The sequence below is a fragment of the Cetorhinus maximus genome, chromosome 24 (assembly GCF_964194155.1).
Source record: "Cetorhinus maximus chromosome 24, sCetMax3.hap1.1, whole genome shotgun sequence".
Classification (NCBI taxonomy): Eukaryota; Metazoa; Chordata; class Chondrichthyes; order Lamniformes; family Cetorhinidae; genus Cetorhinus; species Cetorhinus maximus.
Window position 1 is genome coordinate 13,071,555 of NC_135902.1, and position 25,982 is coordinate 13,097,536.

Genomic DNA, 25,982 nt, shown 5'->3' on the forward strand with positions numbered 1-25,982 from the left:
AGGGACTACCCCAAGGTTGTGGTCTGTTAAGAGGATGTATTGGTGACAGGATTTACTGAAAAAGAGCATTTGGCAAACTTAGAAGAAGTCTTAAAATGTTTCTTGCAAGCTGGAGCACATTTTTTAAAAAAGTGCAAGTTCCAAGCAAGGGAGGTAATCTATTTGGGTCATCGGGTAGATTCGCAGGGCCTCCACTCAGTTGAGGAGAAAGTGAGAGCCATAAGAGAGGCACCTGCACCAAAGAACGCCTCAGAGCTCAAATCATTCCTAGGAATGATCAACTATTCTAGGCGGTTCTTACCCAATTTGTCTACAGTGCTGGCCCTTGTATTCTCTACTCAAAAAGAACCAACATTGGTCTTGGGAGGTGCCCCAGAATGAAGCTTTCATAAAGATGAAACAGATTTTGCACTCATCCATTCTACTAGTGCATTATGACCAGACGAATGAATTGGTGCTGACATATGACCCATCTCTCTACAGAGTGGGAGCAGAGCTCTCTCATCAAATGGACAATGGCATGGAATGGTCAATAGGTTACTTATCAAGAACACTCGCTACAGTGGAAAAGGAATACTCGCAGATATAAAAAGAAGGCCTGTCCATTATCTATGGTGTCAAGAAATTTCACCAGTATGTACATGGCTATCATTTTACAACCAGACTACAAACAATTGCTAGGACTGTTTATTGAGGACAAGGCTATACCACCCATTGCCTCATCAAGAATACGACGGTGAGCCTCAACTGTGGCAGCGTATGAATACGCTTTCGTACAGAGGCCTGGCAATCAAATCGCAAACACTAATGCCCTTAGCCATTTGCCATTACAAGAAAATGATGAGCACGTCCCAGTTCCACAAGAACCTGTTTTACTGTTAAATTTTTTAGATTCCTCGACGGTATGTGCTCAACAGATCAGAGACTGGACAAGTCAGGACCCAGTCCTATCTCAGGTATGAGAACACGTGCTACAAGGTTGGTCATAGGAGCCCATGCCTGTCGAAATGAAACCTTACTTCAACAAAAGACATGAAATAACCAGCCAGGATAGCATCTTATTGTGGGAAGCAAGAGTGATAGTTCCTTCAAAGGGAAGGAGACCACTTTTAATTGAACTACATGGTGCCCATCCAGGAATTTCCCGAATGAAGACCATAGCACACAACTATCTATGATGTCTGGGGCTGGATAGCGAAATATGGGGCTGAATTTTGCCCTTGACAGGCGGGTGGGCCCGACCTACTCGGTGGTGGGCGGGCAGCTGATCGCCGCCGCCGAAACAGGCCCCGCCGCCATTTTACGTGGGCGATGCCCGACTGAAAGCGCTAAGCGCTTCCTGTGCGGGCGGGGGGGGGATTCCCAAACTGCGAGAGTGCGCTCTTTCACACATGCGCACGAAGGAGTACACTACTCCCTGAGACTAAGTGATACCTCAGGGAGATCACTGAAAGGCTGTGAAAGATTAAAAATAAAACAGTAAAAAAATCATTAACATGTCCCCCTCATGTGAAAATGTCACACGAGATGGGACATGTTAATGAAGTACACAAAAACTTTATTAAACTTTTTTAAATCCGATATCAAACCTCATCCCGCCACTGGATGAAGTTTGTTAAAAAATCACTTACCCGCCTGCCCATTGGGCCCTTGCGCCGACCCGAAATTCGCACGGGCTCCTCAAAATCCTCGTCAATTGGTGACTTAATGGCCTTAACAAGGCCTTTAATTAATGGCGGGCGTGTGTCGCGCTGCATAGCGCGCCCGCCGACATAAACATCGCCATGCTGCGCGCTGACATTGGGACGCTCGCACAACGTCAGCGCGCGATATTTTAAGCGCTGGCGCGTGGGCTCCGCCACCCGCACGTTTGCCGGAAAATTCAGCCCAGAGAGTTTAGTAAAGCACTGTGTGTAATATCAGCAGCTGCAAAATTGGCAGCTCCGTTACACCCATGGGAGTGGCCAGGTAGACCCTGGGTGCTGTTACACATTGACTGTGTTGGACCTTTCCTGGGAACAATGTTTCTGTTCATTGTCGATGCCCATTCAAAATGGCTGGACATATATGAGGTGAAGCCACCAATGTTAGCTGCTACAAATGAGAAACTACGTCAGTGTTTTGCTGTTCACGGACTACCAGAAGTAGTCATTTCTGATAACATCACAGCGTTTACGAGTGCTGAGCTTCAACGGTTTATCAGCCTCAACGGTATCACTCATGTGAAAACTTCACCGTACCACCCTTCCTCAAACAGACTGGCCAAAAAGGTGGTTCAGACGTTCAAGGCAGGCATGACAAAGCTAACTGGTGATTCCTTGGAAACCAAGCTAGCACGCTTTATTTTTCATTACAGGATTACCCCTCACACAACAACAGGCGTCACACCTGCGGAGTTATTGTTGAAACGCCGTCTCAGGATGAGATTGAACTTAATGCTGAATTTAGAGGGGAAAGTGGAAAGGAGTCAGGGAAGCCAAAAAACTAGACACGACTGGCATTGTCGCAAGTGGAAATTTACCGTGGAAGAGCCGGTATACGTGAAGAACTTCAGGGAAGGATCAAAGTGGTTACCGGGTGAAATAAGTGTGGTGACTGGACCTCTATCTTACCCCGTGGAGGTGGAAGGCTGGATCATTCATAAACATGTGGACAATTTAAGCAAGAGAGGGACAAATCATCAAGATTTGGTTCCACCAGTGATCATGACTGGGTCTGCGTTTCTTGTTAAGGATATTCAACCCAGGACTGACACCTGTCTGATGTTCCTGTAAGAGTTGAGGATACAGAACTGCAAGTTCCCACCGAAGCCCCTGATGTTCAGGCAACTCTGGAAAAGGAGGTTCCTGACAAAGAATCTGAAGTTGTGGAGCTGCAACATTCCACACATACCAGGAAACCACCTGAAAGACTGAACTTGTAAATTCCTTACCCAGTGTAAATATTATGTTGTCTTGAAAAATATGTACTTGTAAATATAAAATATTTAGCCGAGTTAAAGGGGGAGGAGGGGGAGGATTGTAGTAATTATGGTTTTATTTAGTGTGCAATGCACCTTTAAGAGCAATACTTGTTAATGATTACATGATCTGTAGTAACCAATAGGAGAGTAGTGTGGGCTACCTCAGCAGTCAGTGTGGAGATAGAGTTGGAGTTGAAATCACATGTGCAGTTGCTGCTGAGTGTATTGTAAATAAACTTAAAGTTTCCACCCAAGAAGTGTCTGCAGATCAACTCTATCATTAATAGCACAACTCGGCCACCCTGCAACAGATACATAGGCTTGCTTTAATAGGTTAACTGTTAGCTTTCAGGGCCACATAGGTGAAAACCTTTGTAACACTCTGGACTGTGCTTTTATCTACATCATTCATAGTTTTGGTAAGTGAAGGAAAAACAAGAATAGATTACCTATTTATCAAAGTTCTCACAAGTGTAATAAAAGTAATATAATGTAGTTGACATACAGGCAAGGGACACGTGAAATGCAGTTTGGAGGGACACATTTTAGTTGTTGGATTTGTATAATTAAATTGTATGATCTTGATGACAATGTATCCACACTATCTGTGGTCACTCAGGAGACTCGTTCTTGCCATGCCACACACATTTGAGTTAACGGTCTTAGACTTGTTCTGTTGGGAAGGTCCAAAAGGAAGGCCAACCACTTCTCTGTGCAGAAGGGATAGAACGTTGTATAGTGGCAGTTTGACTACTCTTGCACAGACAATTCAGTTCATGTCCTGCTTTAAATAATGTTGCATATTACAAAAACTCCAAGATTGCAACCTGTTCCTGTTCATTTAAATGAGTTTTGCATCTTCAAACATATAATTAATTATTTGCAGATACATGCGAACACCACCACATGCCAGTTCCCCGCCAAGCCGCTCATCATCCTGACTTGGAAATAAATCACCATTCCTTCACTGTCGCTGGGTCTGACTCCTGGTATTCCCTCCCTAATAGCATTATGGGTGCACCTACACCACATGGACTGCAGTGGTTCAAGAAGGCAGCTCACCACCACCTTCGAGGGCAATTAGGGATGAGCAATAAGTGCTGGCCCGGCCAGCAACACCCATATCCTTTGAACAAATAAGAAAAAAGATCGGCAGCATGCAATTTTTCTCACAAGGTACTTGTCGTGGGTTATTTATTCCTCATCCTTTTATATTTTGTACTGCTTCTGCTACTGTAGATGTGTATTAATAAATGCACTTCAATTGGATTAATGCATGAACCATCCATTGTTTCTAGGTCAGCTCACAGATCATTTGTAAAGATTTTGTAAATCTCACCGAAAAGACAAGCAGCCACTGAAAAATTAGCATTACTGTGTCACATCTATTTCTGCTCTTCAATGTTTATTCAATGGGTTGTTCAAGTTAAGTTGAATTGTTGACATTATTTTGAAATAAACTTCAGCAATGTTTTAAAGGATAAGACCTCGTATGAAGCACTGTTGGCCTGCCTTTGTAAATGGTATTAAAATAAAAAGTCGATGACCCTACGTCAGAACACATGATAGGTCATCAACCTGAAACGTTAACTCATTTTCTCTCTCCCAGGCCTGCTGAGTGTTCCCAGCATTTCCTGTTTTTATTTCAGTTTTCCATAAGCATCCGTAATACTTTGTATGAGGTTTGGAGCTGTTGGCCATTATCAGTGTACAAGGGAATGTTTTAAAATCTTGATGTGACAAGATCAAAAAAAGAGACAATCAAATAATGAATCTAAGGATAAAAAATGCCTGATTTTTGTTACAGGAATCCTGGCTGATTATTTCCATTCCAACTCTGAGATACTGAGGGCAATTTGTGGATTGTTCATTTGATGTTGAAATGGTTGATAAAATAGGCTTTGCAATGCAGGTGATGCTGCATTCTTCTGTCATTTGAACACTCAGGTTCCCGGCCCTGCTGCCTGGTTTCTCACTGTGGATGGGGTTTTTACTGGTTCTGAGGCACAAGTTGGTTACAAACCCAAGTGACTTTAATATTTTTATTTGACTGTACTCTTGAGTCCAAACATTCATCCACAAAACAGAGCTGCAAATAGCCTACAAACAATATCATATTACACAACTACCTCCAAAATTACCACCCCAAAAAATGTTTCTCGTAAGGCATTTATGATTATTTAGCCAAAGGCTAAATTTCTATCAACACAAGTAATGATTCTAAACTCAATTTGAAATACAATATTTGTTTGCATCCCTAAGTCAGGAGTTGATATTGAACAGAATGTTGAATATTATATTATACATAAGTGTGATCTCGGGGATTATATGAAACAGAGTCTTGTTACATAGGAGGAGGCCATTCAATCCATCATGCTCATGCTATCTCTTTGAAAGAGACATTTATTAATTAGTCTGACTCCACTGGTCTTTCCCCATAATTCTGTAGCCTTTTTGATTTTCAATTATTTAACCAATTTCCTTTTGAAAGTTATTATTAAATTTGTTTTCACTACCCTCTCAGCCAGTGCATTCCAAATCATAATGAGTCTTCCATGTAAAATAATTTCTCCTCATCTTGCCCCTGGTTCTTTTGTCCTTTATCTCGCATCCGTTTCCTCTGATTACTACCATGTGTACCTCTGTACTCCACTAAAACTCTTCATCATTTTGAACACCTCCATTAAACCTCCTCTTAACCTTCCCTGCTGTAAGGAGAACACACGGTGGGTGGGATCTTCAATTCTAGTGACTGAGTCCGGTGGCAGGAGCGAACGTCAAAGTGACTTCCAATGGAGGGCGGGGGGTGCTGATCACGCAAAATCTTGCGTTGTCCAGCTCATTAATTATGCATCTGCGAGGAGCATGTCAAATCTCATGGTGGGGTGGGCGGGAAGTGGCCTGCACTACCGTTACCTCACAGGCTCCAACATCTGGGCGCCACGTTTAAATGGCACCCGGACAGCCATTCGCACTTCCACTCTGCTCCTTGACTCCCCACTGCCCCGGTCCTGCCTCGGTCTCACCCCTCCCCTATGCTCAGCCTTGGCACAGCTTGTGTGACAGGCAGCTGATATAATTCAGTGACGGTGTGAAAGGAAGGCGAAAGCAGCATGCGCTGACCTCAAATTCCAGGAAGAAGTCTATCTCACCAGGTGCACGCCACTTATGTACAGTCATGAAAGTGAATGTGCTAAATTCCCACTGACCATTGGACCAGGGGAGCAAGATTCCAAACTAATTTCCCACCATCAGGAAATTGACTTTTGGCTCCCGCCAAATCTTCCCCCTACCCGCCATGATTCCCACTGCTGGTGGGAGTGGAAGGTTCCACCCCACGTTGCACACTTCTGTTCCACATACCAAAGGGAAAATGGAGGTGAACCCCATGAAAATGAGTCAATGTGGGAAATATCTTGGGACAGTTGGCCTAGAAAGGATCCTTGAGTTGTGGTGTTTTTAAGGAACATGTCTTTTTATTTCCATTGGACTGTTGTAAAGAACATGTCTTTTTTATTTTCTGTTGGACTGTGGATTAGAATTACAATGGCTGCAGTTTAAAGGACATGTCCACTGGAACGCGATGATAGATATATACAATGTTGCAGTCCTGGAAAAGAGTGTGCCATGAAAGACAGAATGGTGCTGGAAAGGAGTCCTGGACCAAGGGAGCTGCCTGGCAACAATGTTTTAATTGGCCCCTGATCAGGTGACCAGGTTTTGTGTGAGGGGAGTGCAGCAGTTAGCTCCTAGCCTGAAAGGAACAAGACCTAAAACCTCTTTCTCCTGTGTGTGGAAAATTCCTGTAATTTCACAGTAATAACTAGCTGACTTTTTTTCCCTCCTATCTCTATAACCTGTTCTTTCACTCAAAACCCCTGTCAAGAGGCAAAGAGGAAAATCACTGTTAGAGAGATTGAAAGGCAAGCACTCAACCAGTGAACTCAATACCGAAAGTGCTGGAAGACCACCTCATGTCATCAACAAGAACTGAAAGGGATTTGGAAGACATCGCTCAAAATCAACCCATCGAATCCTGTACTTCAGAATTGGTGCTATTGAGCTATTTTATCCCACCCTTAAAATCCATGTTTTTCTGTGTCTTATGTGTCTTGTATGTGTGTGTATAGGGATTTAAGATGGGGTAGAGTTTAAGTTATAGAGTAGAAATTAGCAGTTCATATTTCTTTCTTTTGCCACTGGTTAACAACAGTTTTTTCAATAAACAGTTATTTACTTATTAAGTTTACAAACCTGGTGCCCATATTTCGTCAACCTAAATTAAACAGTTAGGTAGAATTGGGGCAATCTGTTGGTTTGGTCAAACTTTTCACATTTGTCGTTTCTTGGGGAGCAGTGGGGCTTGATATTACAGCACACTATCCCCAGTGAGTCGTGACAGGTTGTTTAAAAAAAGCTTGAACTCTTCAGCCTTAAAAGGAGGCAAATGAGAGGGGCCTTTATAGAATTTTATAAGATGCTAAGTGACTAAGTGACAAAGTAAATCCCGAGTATTATTTCATAAATCGTGACTCTTGGATGTAGGTATAAACTGGAATAAGGCAATTTCAGGACTGATATCTGGTCATTAATACCTGGACTGGGCTTTTGAGTAGGGTGATGGAGGAAAAATCACTGGGATCATTCAGAAGCAGTTGTGTGCTAGTTGGGTGATGTTAAGCTTTCAATAGAGCAATAAAATCGATGGCCTCCTTTGTCTGTACATATTTTTTCTGATATCATCTGCTGTAGCTGCAGCTGCTAAAGAACATCAGAGAGAAGCTGGCCTTTAAATATAAAAGGCCATCAGGGAAAAGAATAACCTTTCTTAATAAACTGATGGAATGGGCATGTAAATTAATTTCAAATTGCAAAAGTATGTGATGCTTGGTGAGAAGAATAAATGGATCACATATTAGTCACATAATAAGAATATAAATGAGGTAAAGAAGTAAAAGGATCTAGGAGTACATATACACAAATTAGTGAAAGTACTGATTCTGGTTATTACTCAGAGTACTGTGCACAGTTCTGATCTTCATATTATATGAAGCGTTTGGCCTAGAAAGTGAAAAAAAGATTGCTCTTGCGCATGGTTTCAATTTTGGTGCTCCTTCATCTCAAATCAAATGGGAAGAGATATTTGCTGAGTTCGAACACCTATACACCTAACTATCCCATTACAGACCAGAGTCCACTGAGGATGCTGAATCTTTGAAAGCGTGCCTAGCTGATCAAGTGCTTGCATATTGCAGGATTCCGAATGACCTGTCTGATTTTCACATGCAATGCGTAGGTCTTACAGCGTTGTGAGGCCTTACAAAGGGACGGGAATAGTCATCCATAACAAGCATGACTATATCAACAAAATGCATGCCGTTCTTAATGGCGGGTCCAAAGTCGTATCCATTGGGCCTGCCACTCAACATGATCAGACAGCCTTGCTCCCAAAGTAAGCCAAAGTAAAAAACGTTTGCTGGACTTGTAAAGAAACAATGAGCTGCCACGTGATGTATATGACAGGTTTCGTCCCCATGGCTCGCTCGACCGCCTATGTATGGGCTGATGTCCCTTTACGCCCTATCTTATCTATGACCGGTTCTGCACAGCATGAATTGGCCAACTGGTTGGGCGAGTTGTTGCAACCAGTTTTGACCAAGTTTTCCAGATACACGGTGAAGGATTCCTTCACATTTGCGAAGACCATACAGGACTTGCATATCGATAGCAATGCTGTGTCCATGTGCTCATTTGACATTGCTAGCTTATTCACCAATGTTCCACTTAAGGAAGCCATAGGTATTTGCGCTGCAGCACTATATCATGGCAACTAGATGGTCGCAGCGAGCCATGAGAACAAAACCTGTCATACACATCATGTGGCAGCTCATTGCTCCTTTACACGTCCAGCAAACGTTTTTTCTTTAGTTTACTTTCGAGCAAGGCTGCCCGGTCATGTTGAACGGCAGGTCCAATGGATACAAATTTGGACCCGTCATTAAGAATGACGTGCATTTTGTTGATATAGTCATGCTTGTTAAGGATTACTATTCCAGTCGCTTTGCGTGAATCTGTATTTATTGAGCTTATGAACACGGCAACTGGTGCAGTTAAGCTCAGCTTTAACAACAGTATGCCCAAATAAATGGTGTTGCCATGATATACCCTCTATGCCCAGCTCTCACAAACATCTTTGTTAGGTTCCATGAGAAACGTGGTCTTCAATGGATTGACACCTAACCTCCTACCTCTCGCATATTTCCGATATGTGGATGATATGTTTACTATATTTAAATCCATAGCAGCATGTAATAATTTCCTTAAGGGTTTAAAGGGCTCCATCCTGCACTCAAATTTACCTTTGAAATGGCGCAGTCAAATGAACTCCCCTTCTTTGACATACTAGTTGAGAAATCTGCCAGGGGATTCTCTACCACGGCCTACCGCAAACCTATCTTCACCGATTATTACATGTTTTGTGATTCTTACAGTTCCATGTGCGATCTTATCAGCAGCCTCATAAATAGGGCCCAAGCCATTTGCTCACCATGCAAGCTTGATGCTGAAATAGGGCGCATCAAAAACATCCTGTGGGATCATGGCCACCCTGGTCAGATCATTTTGCGCTGTATATCGGGCCTACGGCCATCACTTTTAGCCCTGAAAAGTGCCCAGTCTACCTCAAGTTCCCTGGAAAGGCAGGGTATCTCAAAAATTTCAGCAACAGGTGAAGCTAGGTGTTTCACACTGCTACTCTGCCGTAACAACACGAGTGGTATTCGCCACTAACATGGTACTGCCATCAAGCCAAAAAGACGCTCTGCCTATCACACAAATGAGTAATGTGGTATATGAATTTCAGTGCCAGCGTGATGCTAGGTATGTAGGCCTTACGTCCCAAAAAGTAGCAAATCATATCAAACTATATGTCCCTTCCGCTGTTTGCAACAGGCAAAGTACAGACCGTACCCAACCAGCCCATACTGGAAGACTCAAAACACAGTGTCCAACATTAGATGTGATTCCGCGATTGGACAACATTTGCTTAATAATCATAGCTACAGAGGTAGTGGATGCGCTGGTAGTAATCTTCCAAGAAATCTTAGATTCTGAAAAACTACCAGAGGATTGGAAAACTGCCACTGCCTTATTCAAAGAGGGAAGGAGACAAAAAACAGGTAAAAAATAGGCCAGTTAGCTTAACATCCGTCACTGGGAAAATGTTAGAGTCTATTATAAAGGATGTAATAGCAGAGCATTTGGAAATGCATAATATAATCAAGCACAGTCAGCATGGCTTCATGAAGGGGAAATCATGTCCGACAAATTTATTAGAATTCTTTGAGGAGGTAACAAGCAGGATAGATAAAAGGGAACCAGTAGATGTAATTTATTTGGATTTCCAAAAGGCGTTCGATAAGGTACCGCATATAACAAGATAAGAGCCCATGGTTTTGGAGGTAGTATATTAGCATGGATAGAGGATTGGCTAACTAATAGAAGACAGAGAGTTGGGATAAAGGGGGCATTTACAGGATGGCAACCTGGAACTAGTGGAGTGCCACAGGGATCAGTGCTGGGGCCACAATTATTTACAACATATATTAATGATTTGGATGAGCGTAATGAATGTGTTATCGCCAAGTTTGTAGATGACACAAAAATAGGTGGGAAGGCAAGCGGCGAGGATGACACAAAGAGTTTACAGAGGGATAAAGACAGGTTAAGCGAGTGGGCAAAAACTTGGTAGATGGAATATAATGTGGGAAAGTGTGAGGTTATGCACTTCCGCAGGAAGAATAGAGGAGCTGAATATTATTTAAATGGAGAAATACTGCAGAAAGCTGCAGCACAGAGGGATTTGGGGGTCCTGATGCATGAATCACAAAAAGCTAGCATACAAGTTCAGCAGGTAATAGGTAAGGCAAATGGAATGTTGGCCCTTATTTCAAAGGGAATAGAGTATAAAAATAAGGAGGTCTTGCTAAAACCATACAAGGCACTAGTTAGACCACACCTAGAATACTGTGAACAGTTTTGGTCCCCTTATCTAAGGAAAGATATACTGACATTGGAGGCAGTCCAGAAAAGGATCACTAGGTTGATCCCGGATATGGAGGGATTTTCTCATGAGGAGGGGTTGAGTAGGTTGGTCCTGTACTCATTGGAGTTTAGAAGAATGAGAGGCAACCTATTGAAACATATAACATTCTTAAGGGGTCTTGACAGGGTAGATGATGAGAGGTTGTTTCCCCTTGTGGGAGAGTCTGGGACCAGAGGGCATAATCTCAGAGTAAGGGGTCGCCCATTTAAGACAGAGATGAGGAGGAATTTCTTCTCTCAGAGGGTAATGAATCTGTGGAATTCTTTCCCGCAGAGGACTGTAAAGGCTGTTAAGTATATTCAAGGCTGAGATAGACATATTTTTAATCAGTAAGGAAATCAAGGGTTATGGCGAAAAAGCAGGAAAGTGGAGTTGAGAATTAGCAGACCAGCCATGATCTCATTGAATGACAGAGCAGACTTGTTGGGCCGAATGGCCTACTTCTGCTCCTATATCTTCTGGTCTTATGGTCTCAGTGTACTAAAAATTATGCTGACAACCAATTTGAGATTGTCAGTTGTGCTCACAGTGTGGCGCATTTGTGTGTACTGGAAGCTACATATATTAATACACAAGGCCCTGTTTTTTGCAGACAGAGAGAACATGGACATACATTGCACCTGTTTCAGCTAAACAAAATAAGCGACTGCCATTCGCTGGTTCATTCCTCAGGGCAATGCCTTGACCAATCAGAGTCAAGCTGCCTGGTTTAAAATTTCAAACAATGCTCGGCAGTTAACTGTCAGTCACCATTAACTGGACATTCTCCATGGCAATGCTTCCGCCAATCAGTACCCGCTTGCCAACCAATCAGCACTCCCTTCTCATACAATATAAAGTTGTTGCTTCCCCTGACATTGGTATTCTTGCAATTGTCCTGACGAGTGCAACATGAAAATCTTCAACAATATGTCTTTTTTCAGCAACTCTCAAGAAAAAAAAGATTCATAATGATGATACCAGGGCATCTGAGAGGATGGATCTATAAAGGCTGAACAGGCTAGGGCTCTTTTCTCTGGAAAAGAGAGGGCTGAGGGTAACCGCATAGAGGTCACTGAGGTTAAGAAACGGTTTAGTAGGGTAGACGTAGAGAGGATGTTTCCACTAGTGGGGAGACCAAAACTAGGTAAAACTAGCGGCTATAAGATAGTCACCAATCAATTTAATAGGGAGTTTGGGAGAAATATCTTTACACAAACAGTTAGAATATGGAACTTGCTACCACAAGGGGCAGTTGAGGCAAGTAGCACTGATGCATTTAAGTGGAAGCTAGATAAGCACCTGAGGAAATTTGTGCACAGCAAGATTCCACAAACAGCAAGGAAATAAATGGGCAGATAATCTGCTTTAAGTGTTGGTTGGGGGATAAATGTAAACCAGGGCACTGGGGAAACTCCCCCTGCTCATTTTCAAAATAATGGCAGGGGTTCTATTATGTTTGCATGAGGGGGCAGACAAGGCTACCATTTACCATCTCACCTGAAAGACAGTGGGCTGGATTTTACAGTGCCCCCACCAGCATATTTGATGGCCTCTTAAGGGCCTCATTCCACCTCCGCCGCTATTTTACATGCGACTGGAGAAAGCAGGGGCAAGGTGGGCAGTCTGGCAGCTTTCACTGCTCTGGCTGCTGTCAGTCAGGAAGGGGGTTACCTCCTTTTGTAGGAGTTCCCTGTATCCATGGTGGGATTGTCCCCCCACCACCCCACCTGCCCCGGATGGTAACCATCCATTATCCCTCAACCCCCCCAGCCTCTAAAACCTGACCCCTTAATCCCCTCCCTGGGGATTTGCCAGGCAGGCCCAGCCAAAATCCCTAACTTATCTGAAGCTCGGGATCCATCACTCCTCCTCTTCGTGGAATGCCTGTAGTCCCAGCAGTGGCCACCGCTCTATTCTGGTGCTGCTGGGGCTACAGAGCTGCCGGTCATTCAGATTGGCCAGCAGCTCTCCAGAAAGGGACTTCATCCTAGATGGGGGGGGGTTCCACTCTGACCCAACTGAGGCTGCCTCCAGTGTAATATTGCTGTGGGGCAGCCAGGTTTCTGGTTGAGGGGAGGGGGTGCCTAGACCGTCCCTCTGTAAAATCCAGCCCAGTACCTCCAACAGTGCAGCGCGGACTCAGTATTGCACTGCACTGACAGGTGAGCCTGAATTATGTGCTCAAGGCTCTGGAGGGGAAAATGTTAAGTAAATGAATTGGTTTTGAGCCAAAGCCTCAGTCTGATCATGCATACATTCATCCACCCAATGAAGATGATTAGATTACAGAAGCACATGATATGCTTCGTTAAGCCAGAGCTCAGCGGCAAGGGTCTACTATTTAAAAGTCATCTCTTTTCATTGTTGTTGGGTCATTTACCTGGGTCCTGTGGTTCTCTATCCTGAAGAGGGCCTCAACTCTAATGCTTTACTTCTTCCTGCAGAATTTTGATCATCCCACCATTGGATAATTGAGAGGTTTTGTGCCCTGTTTAACTGCTCGCAGGCACGCTCGCAAAGGCAACGGTGCCTTTATTGCAAGGGAACTGCTTACAAGAACATGAAAGAACTGATAAAATTGTGCAGGTCTTTGTTGAGACCACACTTGGAATGCTGTGCGCAGTTTTGGTCTCCATATTTAAGGAAGGATATACTTGCCTTGGAGGCAGTACAGTGAAGAATCACTAGATTGGTTCCAAGGGTGAGGGGTTGTTTTATGATGAGAGGCTGAGTAAATTGTTCCTATACTCACTGGAATTTGGAAGAATGAGAGGTGATCACATTGAAAGATAGAAGATCTCAAAGGGGTTTGATCAGGTAGATACTGAGAAGCTGTTTCCCCTGTGCTATGAGCTCTTGTTGTCTTTTGGTTTCCAGATGTTAATAATCACATTTTAAGTTTGTAAACATAAGAAACACTTTATGTTTAACTTTGTCATGCTGTCAAAACAAGAACCAGACTGAACTGGTTATGTATGCATCACTTTAATTGTTTGTGCTGCTGTGAAATATGGTCCCTGGAACACTTACACATAACACATTAGCTCCTAGCTAAGTAGTTCCTAGCTATTTACAGACATTTACAGATAATACAACAATATATAACACCCTGGCTGGGGAAGTTAAAGCATGGGGACAGAGTACCAGGATAAGTGGTCGATCATTTAGGACTGACATGCAGAGACATTTTTTTACTTGGAAGGCTTTGGACCTTTGGAATTCTCTACCCAAAGGGTTGTGAATACCCCATCATGAGATATATTCAAGGTTGGGATAGATAGGATTTTGATCTCTCAGGGAACCAAGTATTATCGGGAACAGGCAGGAAAGTGGAGCCGAGGCCAAAGATCAGCCATGTTGAATGGCGGAACAGGCTCAATGGGCCATATGGTCTACCTCTGCTCCTAGTTCTTATGCTCTTATGATATTGTAATAACCCTATCCTAAAACGAGAAAGAGCTCTTAAGATATCACCTTTGTTTAGTCATCTGTCATCTATTTTTATGTGTTAGAAAACTCATAGCGTCTTTCACAAGCTTAGGGTACCCCTTTAAGGGAAAGCACTTCATTGACTGTAAAGTGCAGTCACTGCTGTAGCATAGGATACACAACAGCCAATTTGCATTCCACAGGTTTCCCACAAACTAAGAAGAAATAAATGGCCAGAGGATCTGTTATAGATGAAGACGGCTGAGAGATAACTGTTGGTCAGGACACTGGGCAAGTTCCCTTGCTCATCTACAAATCGTGCCATGATATCTTTTAGGTACAACTGAGGGGCAAACTGGCAGCTCCAATTAACATCTTAATCTGGCTCCTTCTCTTTTAATTGGCTCGTAGCCCACTTCTGGATCATCAGAGTCAACCTGCTGAAAAGCAACGTTTCAAAGTCTGTTTAAAAATTACATTCAAGTTGATTATGGAACTGACCTGATTATATCAGCAAAATGGTCAATGAAACTTCTGGTATGGCTAGAAGTGTGAAGAGTAGGACAAGGTAACGGTGCTGGTCCCTAGATTGGGAATGATGGATATTGACAGCAATTTGATCAAGTGGGAGAGGGCGGAGGGAGGCACTGATAGATGTTAAACAAACATGATTTCAAAACCAGTGGGGGAGAAATTGGCAACAAGCAGTAGGTTAAATCAATCCTGCCTGTTCTTTTAAATGATTGCTGTAAACAGCTCCCAGCATGGATTAATAGCTGCACACATCAAAAAGGGCTCCAATGTTCCAAGGCAGCCTGCATCCCTTAAAGAGATGCGTATTGGGGCTGCAAGAAGTGGTGGCTGCTTTTTTTCAAAAGTCAGTCTGGACTGGGATACTTTGAACAATTGCTGAGCGTGAAAGAGAGTGAGCACCAAGGTTTTCAGACAATGCATTGGAGGCCTTGCTGGAAGAGGTGGAAAGATGGAGACATTCTGTATGTATCGGCAGGGGACAGGTAGGGGTGATGCAGGATGCCCTCCAGACGTTTGTTCAGGAGACAGTGGGAATAAGTAACGGTGAAGGTCGATGGCCGGAGTGAGCTCCAAGGAAATGGATGCAGGGTAGGAAAAAGTTCAACAACCTGACATAAGTTGTCAAGATGAGTGAGTTCATCTTCAGATGGCACATACCGCCAACTGTACCATTAGCCTTGTCCACTGGTCAATTTAGTACACTCCCATCACCCACCTACCAGAAATCTCTACCAATCAGTACTGAACCCTTAAAATTCATATGCTTTACCTAACCTTCACACATTTAGCACTGTTGTGAGCCTCGCACTCACTCACCGCTATTCTATCATGTCAGCCATACTATCTAAACATGTTGCACAACGCTCAATGACTCGTTTCCCTTACTCTTGGAGAAGATGGCGCATAGCAACAGGAAAACACAATAGGTGAATAAGCATTACCTGCATGCTTCAACCCCATGGACAGGATGTGGGTATTATGGGAAGGGTTGTCACTGGCAGAGCCACAGGGATCAATGGTGAGGATATGGCATGTCTTATCCTCCTTCTGTCTTCCTCATGCCAGCATCTCTTCTGACTCACAGGGGAGAATTTTTACCTCGTCGGGTGGGCATGGCTGGTGGGCCCGGGAGCAGCAGTGAAACCGCCCGCCGCCCATGATCAGGCCCCATTAATTGACCAGCCAACATGAAACACGCGCTGATAACCTCAGCGCTGCCTGAGTGGGGGTGGGAGGAGCGCGAGCACTGAACTGTGCCAATTAACAGCCCAGCCAGCGTGAATCGCGCGCTGCAGTGCTCAGTGCTGCTGGGGTGGGGCGGGGTGGGAGGAGGATGAGTGCGGAAGTTTGTGCAGGCACACGGGACTGCGGGCGCTGAAAGCTCCCTGAAGGCACAGAGCTGCCTCAGGGAGCTGAAGATTTTTAACATTATAAAAATAAGGATCTCAAAAATAAGGAAAACATGTCCCCTCATGTGATTCTGTCACATGAACAGAGAAATGTTAAAAATGAGTTTTAAAATTTTTAATTTTTTTAAATCACTGCTCAAAACCTCAACCTGCCCATGGCTGAGGTTTTGCAAAAAATGCAAAGGCCGCTTGGCCGGTTGGACAGTACATGAGCTGGAGCATCTCAGATGATATAGTGAACTGATGAGTACATAAAGTAATAACATTTTTGCAAAGTGCTTTAAAAATACAGATTTTCATATTTATGTGACATATTATATGTTGATCTATATAACACATAAACTTGAATAATTTTGGACTGAATGTTACTAAGCTGCTTTATTGATGTTTTGTTTTTGTTGATGCCTGGGGTCAGGTTAATTTTCAAGTGTTGAAATTGGGTCACATTGCAAAATAGTTTGGGAAGTGCTGACTTAAATGAATCATGATCCACTTCCAGATTAGTTTTCAATTATGTCTTCTGGTGCAATTGTATGTGATTTGGAGCTTTCCTATACTTAGCTAAAGTTTGGATAGTGTATAAGGAGTAGCCTATCTGGAACAGTAATACTTAGTTTTGCTTTAAAAAACTTGTGCTGCATCAAGTTTCTTCTACGCATGGCTGGCCTGGTAAGGCTTCCTCTGTGAATTGGGATTGACTGGGAGAATGAAGAGAGGTCACTCAGAGCAGAACAAGCTTCCGAAGAGGGAGGTGGAGAAGGGAAAGAAAGGCTTTTAGCAGGAACCATGTCTGCCAAGGGCCTGTAGGGAGCATTTCTCTTACCTCAACTTCGGTGAGTACCTGGTCCATGAGATGTCCTTGCTTCACAAAAGAAGTCATGACTGAAACCTACTAACTGTTGCAGTCACATCTGCAACTTCAAAGTGGTGCAAGAACAGCATTGCTAGGGCTATCAAGGTGACCATGGCTCTTAACTGTTTTGTGCCTGCGTCCTTCCAGTTTGCTGCTGGAAATATAAACAATACTCTGTGGTTTGCAATACCTGCTGCATAAAGGAGCTCATTGATTCATTGACAACAGTAATGCTGTCCTCCAGGGAGAAGGCAGCAGGCAGCATGGAGCCACCACCACTCTCCTGCAATGTCACCTCAAAATCCTAATAACCTGTTGAAGAATATGTTGCTGGACTGCTCTGGCATCCTGGAAGCTCCTTTGAAAAGTGGTAACCAGGGCCACAGGCTGAGCATATCTTTGGTGGAAGTTTTTAGTGCTGCAATGGAACAATTGTGGCATTGGCCATCAGATGCTGCAGCATGTTAGGCTCCACGGGCGGAGGTGACCACCCATTGTATGTTGGAAAACATGGACTTCAAACTGCTGTGCCAAGTTGCTGCTGGACTCTTCCTTGCTTCTTAGCATTGCGGCTAGGCTTTCTGGCAAGCCTTCCAGTGCAAAAAAAGCATTTGGTTGTGTACAACCATCAGTCTTCTGTAGCATAGGCCATCAAAGTCCTCCTCTGAATATGCTCTGCGGCTGACCTAGTGTGTGCCCTTGGCCTCCAGCAAGTTAACACCTGCCCTATCCTTTCCCCTTGTCCTGACTCATGCAATTCCACCTGTGTCTCATCACATTCACATCCATCCTCTATCCTAGCCTCTAACATGACAATCCCTGCGCTGCTGACTGTGAGTGTAAGACTGAGTGACAGTGCCTCTTCATCTTCTCTCTCTTCTTCTTCTTCTTCCTCCTCTGACTGGGAAGGTTCCAGTCCCTGAGGACTAAAGTGAAAAAGAGACAAGGGTTGGGTTGTGAGGGGAGAAAGTGAGAAGTGCATATTTACACCATCTGCAACTTGTGGGGCAGGATTTTCAGCTTGGCGTGTGGGCACGCGCCCGACACACACACATGAATGTGGAATAGCGCGCGATGACGTTGGGTGAACCTCCCGGCGCCCATTGCGCACTCGCGCGATATTTCAGTCGGCAGCGCGCCCGTCAACAATTAAGAGCGCTGTTAAGCCCATTAATAAATTAATTAAAGCGAAATTTTCCTTCAGTATTACTGATCAATAGCAACATCACATCAAGGTTCCCTAAAGGCCATCTTGACATCATTGATTTTAATGGGAGAGGGTCTAAAAAACTTTTAATTTATTACTGAGGTTTTCAAATGACAAAAAATAATATTTATATTCCTAGAAGCTGCAGTTTCATTGTGCATTGTACTACACCAGAATCACAAAATTGTTACATCGTAGAACGGGGCCGTTCGGCGCGTCATGTCTCCACTGGCTCTCCGAATGAGCATTTCACCAAGTGCCATTCTCCTGCATTCTCGTAATCCTGCGCATTGTTTCTTTTTAAATAATAATTTTGAGCGCTTCAATTGAATTTGCCTCCACTACATTTTTGGGCAGTGCAGTCCAGACCTTAACCACTCAGTGCGTGAAAAAAGATTCTTCTGGAAGCAGTAATGCAGCACACAATGCAGCTTTAACATAAAACTTAATTAATTCACAAGGGAAGTAACTTATCTAAATATGTGGAGCTGTGCTCCTCCCAACCTGGAATAAATGAAAAGTGAAGTTCTTCTGACCAGGCACAGAACACAACGTGTGTGCAACAGTTACTGTCACACCTACCTGTAACCACACTGTAACCAGCCCTCTCCCCCTACACACTGCAATTAGCCCTCTCCCCTCCAAATACACTGTAACCAGCCCTCTCCCCCCACATAGACTGTAATCAGCCCTCTCCCCTGACACACTGTAATCAGCCCTCTCCCCTGACACACTGTAATCAGCCCTCTCCCCCTACACAGACTGTAATCAGCCCTCTCCCCCTACACACTGCAATTAGCCCTCTCCCCTCCAAATACACTGTAACCAGCCCTCTCCCCCCACATAGACTGTAATCAGCCCTCTCCCCTGACACACTGTAACCAGCCCTCTCCCCTTACACAGACTGTAATCAGCCCTCTCCCCTAACACACTGTAATCAGCCCTCTCCCCCTACACAGACTGTAATCAGCCCTCTCCCCCTACACAGACTGTAATCAGCCCTCTCCCCTAACACACTGTAATCAGCCCTCTCCCCCTACACAGACTGTAACCAGCCCTCTCCCCCTACACAGACTGTAATCAGCCCTCTCCCCTGACACACTGTAATCAGCCCTCTCCCCTGACACACTGTAATCAGCCCTCTCCCCCTACACAGACTGTAATCAGCCCTCTCCCCTGACACACTGTAATCAGCCCTCTCCCCCTACACAGACTGTAATCAGCCCTCTCCCCTGACACACTGTAATCAGCCCTCTCCCCCTACACAGACTGTAATCAGCCCTCTCCCCTGACACACTGTAATCAGCCCTCTCCCCTTACACAGACTGTAATCAGCCCTCTCCCCTAACACACTGTAATTAGCCCGCTCCCCCACACGCACACTGTAATCCGCCCCTCTCCCCTACCCACGCGCACTGTAATCAGTCCTCTCCCCCACACACACATTGTAATCCACCCCTCTCCCCAAACCCCAACACATGCATGGTGGTAGTAAGGGCAAGAGGCATGGCAGACCCAACAACCCGAGCCCGAACCCAAGCTGGCTTGTGGCTGAGCCCTGCAGGCGACGTTTTTAAAATGTCCCTAAAAAGAAGAAAGGCAATTCTGAGACCGAGGGACAAGCAGGGCAAGGACAGGGCTGGGTGCCACCCAGGCCTCTGTGTTGGTACAGGGCACATTCTCGGAGGAGGGAGAGCTCACGACCCCAATCACTGGTGGGGCTGGGCTGAGGGTCCTTTGTTTCATTCAACATGTGTTCCACTGTGCAAGGTCAGGTGAGGATGGTAGCTGGAACATGAAGTTCCAAAATGGCAGCAATGGTGTCACTACAACATTGTACCCTGATTCACAGCATAACCTGCTTGCTGTGTGCACTGGGAGTGAGCATTAGATGGTGTCCAGTGCATATCCCGTCAAAAGTTGTGCGCAAATCTTGGACCCCATTTTTAAGTCTTAGGAGGGCACATGGAGGCTTAAAAATAGGTGCTATATAACTTAATTTCTCCTCCCATTTGTACGAAGTTAATTTTCAAATTTAAATTTAACAAAGAGAGAATGAAGCGTCATATGTGATTTCACATCCGTGACCTACATTTGAATCAAGCCTAGATGAACATGCTTATCTCTGTGGGCTACAGGGTCCTCCCTAAAATGGTTCAACTCAATTTCTAATAAGCATTGGGCTCAAAAACACAAACTTCCTCACATTGACTAATTAAGATTACATTTAAGTTTCCTCTGGAGCGAGGAAAGATTTGATGGCAAAGTGCAGTAGGGATCAAACTTCATTACTGAGAGCTTCACTCTGCACAAAGCCCAGGCTATGGCAGGCTTCAAATTGCCTACAGCATCTAGTTCTCCAACACACTCATCCTTCATCTTGATGAGCAAAAAATGAATTCACCAACAAAAATACAAATTTCAAACATTTGCACATTAATCACTCTCAGCCAACTCAGGTCTCTATTACAATACAATAGGACTGTGCCCTAACCTACTTTTCTAATCAGAAGATTGAAAATTTCTGTTGTTTTGTTTAGCAACAAGGTGGAATGGATGCATAACAGACTCAAATTGAAATTAAAGGTTTAGTAACATTCAAGAGGAGACAACTGCTTCTATTTCCATATTTAACACCAGTGCAAAAGCGTAAATTACGGTGATGAAATTAAATTGTAAGAATAAATCAAAACATGAATAAGTTCTGAGACCTAAATCAAAGCTATTAATTAGACCACTGCCACACTCTTTTGCTCAGAGGCCCAACAATGAGTTCAACTCTCAGCAAAGCAGCTGGGAAATTTCAACACAGTCAATTAACTGTATCGATAATGGAGTCCATGAAACTGTTGGTTTGTTAAAAACCCATCTTGTACACCAACGTCCTTCAGGGGACGAAATCTGCCAGCCTTACCCGGTCTGGCCTACATGTTACCCACCCCGACCCAAAGCAATGTGGTTGAATCCAACTGCCTTCCAGCAAGCCACTTGGTTGTATTTAACTGCTACAGCAAAGGATAATAAGAATAAAACCAAATGGCTCACCCAGCATTAGCCAAGGCACCATATCTATGTGACAAGGGCCCACTCAGCCCAGTCGACCCTGCAAAGTTTGCCACGCTAAGACCTGGGGACTTGTGAACAAATTGCGAGAGTTATCCCGCAGACAAGTCAAACAATAGCCTGACATAGTCATACTCACAGAAGCACCTTTCCGCCAATGTTCCAAGCTCCTGCATAACCATCCCAGGGTCTGTGCTGTCCCATTGGAAGGGCAGGCCCACCGGAGGTGGTGGCACAGAGGTATATAGTCAGGAGGAAGTGATCCTGAGAGTAATCAACATTGACTCTGGATCTCATGAAGTCCCATGGCATTAAGTCATATGTGAGGAAGGAAATCTCCTGCTGATTACCACCTAACGTCCTCCAACACTTGATGAATCAGTACTCCATGTTGAACATCATTTGGAAAAAAGCACTGATGGCAGCAAGGACACAGAATGTAGTCTGGGTGGGTTACTTCAAAAGTTCATCATCAGGAGTAGCTGAGTAGCACCACTACTGACCAAGCTGGCCAGGTCCTGAAGAATATAATTACCAGACTGCGCCTGCAGCAGGTGGTGAGGGAACCAACGAGAGTGAAAAACCTCATCCTCACTAATCTACCTGTTGCAGGTGCATCTGTCCAGGATGGAATTGGCAAAAGTGACAACTGCATAGTCCTTGTGGAGACCAAATCCCATCTTCATACTGAGAACAAGCTTCGTCGTGTTGTGTAACACTGCCACCATGCTGCGTGTGATAGATTCTGAGCAGATTTAGCAGCTCAAAGTTGGGAATCCATGAGACACTGTGGGCACATCATTGTATTCAACCACAATCTGTAACCTCATGGTCTTGTATAACTCCCATTTGGCCATTGCAATCAAGCCAGAGATCCATCACTTGCTGAGGAGAGCAGCAGGGCATGCCAGAAGCAGCACCAGGCATACCTAAAAATGAGGTGTTAACCTGGTGAAGCTACAACAGAGGACTACATGCATGCTAAACACCAAAAGAAGAATGCCAGAGATAGAGCTAAGCAACCCTACAAGCAACAGATCAGAGCAAAGCTCTGTAATCCTGCCCCATCCATTTATGTTGGTGGACAATTGAACAACTAATTGGAGGAGGAGGCTCCATGAACATTCCTATCTCAAAGAACCCGGAGCTCAGCACCACTGCAAAAGGCAAGGCTGTAGCGTTTGCAACTATCTGAAATGCCAAGTGGACGATCCATTTCCTTAGGTCCCCAGCATCACAGAAGCCAGTCTTCAGCCAATTCAATTCACTCCACATTATGGCAAGAAATGAGTGAGCATATTGGATGCAGCAAATCCCACGGGCTCTGACAACATCCTGGTTGTAACATTGAAAATTGTTACTCAGGAAGAGCCACATGCCAGCCAAGCTACTCCAGTACAGCATCTATCAGACAAAGTGGAAAATTGCACAGGTATGTACTATCCACAAAAAGCAGGATAAATCCAACCCGACAAGGAGCCTGAGTAAACCAGAAGTCAATGGGGATGGGGGGGAAAACTTTCCACTGGCTAGAATCAAACCTAGCACAAAGGAAGGTGATTGTTGGAGGCCATTCATCTTAGGCCCAGAACATCATTGCAGGAATTTGCCAGGGCATTCGCCTAGGCCCAACCATCTTCAGCTTCATCAATGACCTTCCCTTTATCATAAGAAGAGAAGTGGGGATGTTCACTGATAATTGCATAGTGTTCAGTGCCATTCACAATTTCTCAGGTAATGAAGCTATTGAATGCACATACAACAAGATCTAGATCAAGGTTGGGCTGATAAGCAGCCAGTAACATCCATACCTCACAAGTGATAGGCAATTACCATTATCAACAAGAGAGAATTTAGCCATCTTCTCTTGACATTTAATGACATTACTACCACTAAATCCTGGGGGTTACTATTGACCAGAAAATGAACTGGACCAGCCACATAAATACTGTGGCTACAGAAGCAGGTCAGAAGCCAGGTATTCTGTGGTGAGTAACCCATCTCTTGATTCCTCAAAGCTTTTCCACCATCTATAACTTACAAGTCAGGAGTGTGATGGAATACTTGCCACTTGCCTGGATGAGTGCAGCTCCAACAACACCCAAGAAGCTCAACAGCATCCGGGACAAAAGCAGCCCGCTTGATAGACACCGCGTATATATCCTAAAACATTCACTCCCCTCCACCACTGGCACACCATGGCTGCAGAGTACACCATCTACAATATGTGCTGCAGCAACTCACCAAGGTGTCTTCGGCAGCACCTTGCAAACCCGCGACCTCTCTGTCCAGAAGAACAAGGGCAGCAGACACATGGGAAATCCATCACTTGCAAGATCTCCCCACTGTGCCCCCATAAGTTACATAATCCTGACTTGGAATTATATTACTGGGTCAAAATTCTGGAACTCCCTCCCTCACAGCAAGTGCCTACACCACATGGACTGTAGTGCTTCAAGAATGTGGTTCAGCACCAGCTGCTTGAAAGCAATTAGAGTTGGACAAATAAATGAATGAACAAAAGATGAGTATCTGAACTTCAAATTGTTTTGAACTGATCCAAAATAGATTTGTTTTCATTATTAGTCATTATCTTTGGATAAAGAAAGCATCGATGCATTCTATGTCAGACTTTAATAAAGCATAGCAACTACTAGGGATGTGATATGTTCTTTTGTTGAAGTGTTGATCCACAACATAATGAATAAATGATGAGGTGGTTTATGAAGCCTGCTACTAATAATGCCAATGTTGTAGGGTGGCCGAGTTGTGCTATTAATGATAGAGTTGATCAGCAGGCACTTCTTGGGTGGAAACGTTAAGTTTATTTACAATATAGCCAGCAGCAACTACACGTGTGCTTTCAACTCCAACTCTATCTCTACACTGACTGCTGAGGTAGCCCACACTACTCTCCTATTGGTTACTACAGATCATGTGATCCTGCCTAACAAGCATTATTCTTAAAGGTAATTACACACTAAATAAAACCATAATTACTACATTCCCCCCCCCCTGCCTTTAACTTAGCAATACATATTCTATTTACAGGTACATAATTTAAACTGGGTAAGGAATTTACAAGTTCAGCCTTTCAGGTGGTTTCCTGGTACATGTGGAATGTTGCAGCTCCACAACTTCAGATTCTTTGTCAGGACCCTCCTTTTCCGGAGTTGCCTGAACATCAGGTGTTTCGGTGGGCACTTGCAGTTCTGTATCCTCAACTCTTACAGGAACAGCAGACATGTCAGTCCTGGGTTGAGTATTCGCAACAGGAAACGCTGACCCAGTCATGATCACTGGTGGAACCACATCTTGGTGAATTGTCTCTCTCTTCCTTAAATGATCCACGTGTTTACGAATGATCCAGCCTTCCACCTCCACGTGGTAAGAGAGAGGTCCGGTCACTGCACTTACTTCACCTGGTAACCACTTTGGTCCTTCCCGAAAGTTTTTCACATATACCGGCTCTCCCACGGTAAATTTCCTCTCACGACTATGCCAGTTGTATCTAGTTTTCTGGCTTCCCTGACTCCTTTCATTGTAGATTTCATTGGGCTTCTTCTTTTGTTTACAAGCCTGCTTGAATCTTTCCTTGCACTGCCTCAGTATATATCCATTTCTATGGCAATAGTAACATTCGATTTTTTTAAACTGCCAATTGTTGCAAAACTGCTTGTTTCCAACTCTATTAAAATTATTCTTCGATTTGGTTACTAATTTATTTTTTTCTTTATTCTTCAGCTAGCGGGTCTGTTTCCCACTTCTCGGCAGAGTCTCGCTTTTTCGCATCACTTTTGGCTGAGGATTCCCGCCCGATGTGGAGGACGGCACCATTTTTCACACCCTGTATGGCTTTTGAATGTCTTACTTGTACTTTTCATGGCCAGGTCTATCTCTAGCACCTTCAGAAATCCAGATTCACTTCGGACAATAATCTTTTCTGAATAGTGTCCTCTTTCACACCACACACTAAACAATCTCTGAGCATGTTTTTCAGAGTTTACCAAACTCACAATGTTCCGTTAGCTGCTTCAAATTTGCCATGTAGCATGTAATTGACTCACACAGGGCCCTATTTCGTGAATTAAACCTGAACCTCTGCATTGTGACTGAGGGCTTGGGTTGAAAGTGACCCTTCATGAGGTCCATCAACTCATCAAAATTCTTTGAATTTGGGGCACTGGGTGCCATTAAACTTCAAATCAGACTGTAGGTTTTGCTCCCACAAATACTCAAGAGGATTGCTCGCCCCTTCTCTTCCCCTGTAATCTCGTTGGCTTGAAAAAAGAATGTGAGGCGCTCTACGCATTGAGACCAATCATCTATGGCAGGTTCAAAAGGATCAATTCTCCAAAATTGTGGCATTTTGAGAGAGGATAACTTCTTCAATTCTAACGGAGTTTGGTACTTACAATTACTGGACAAGGTATAGTGCC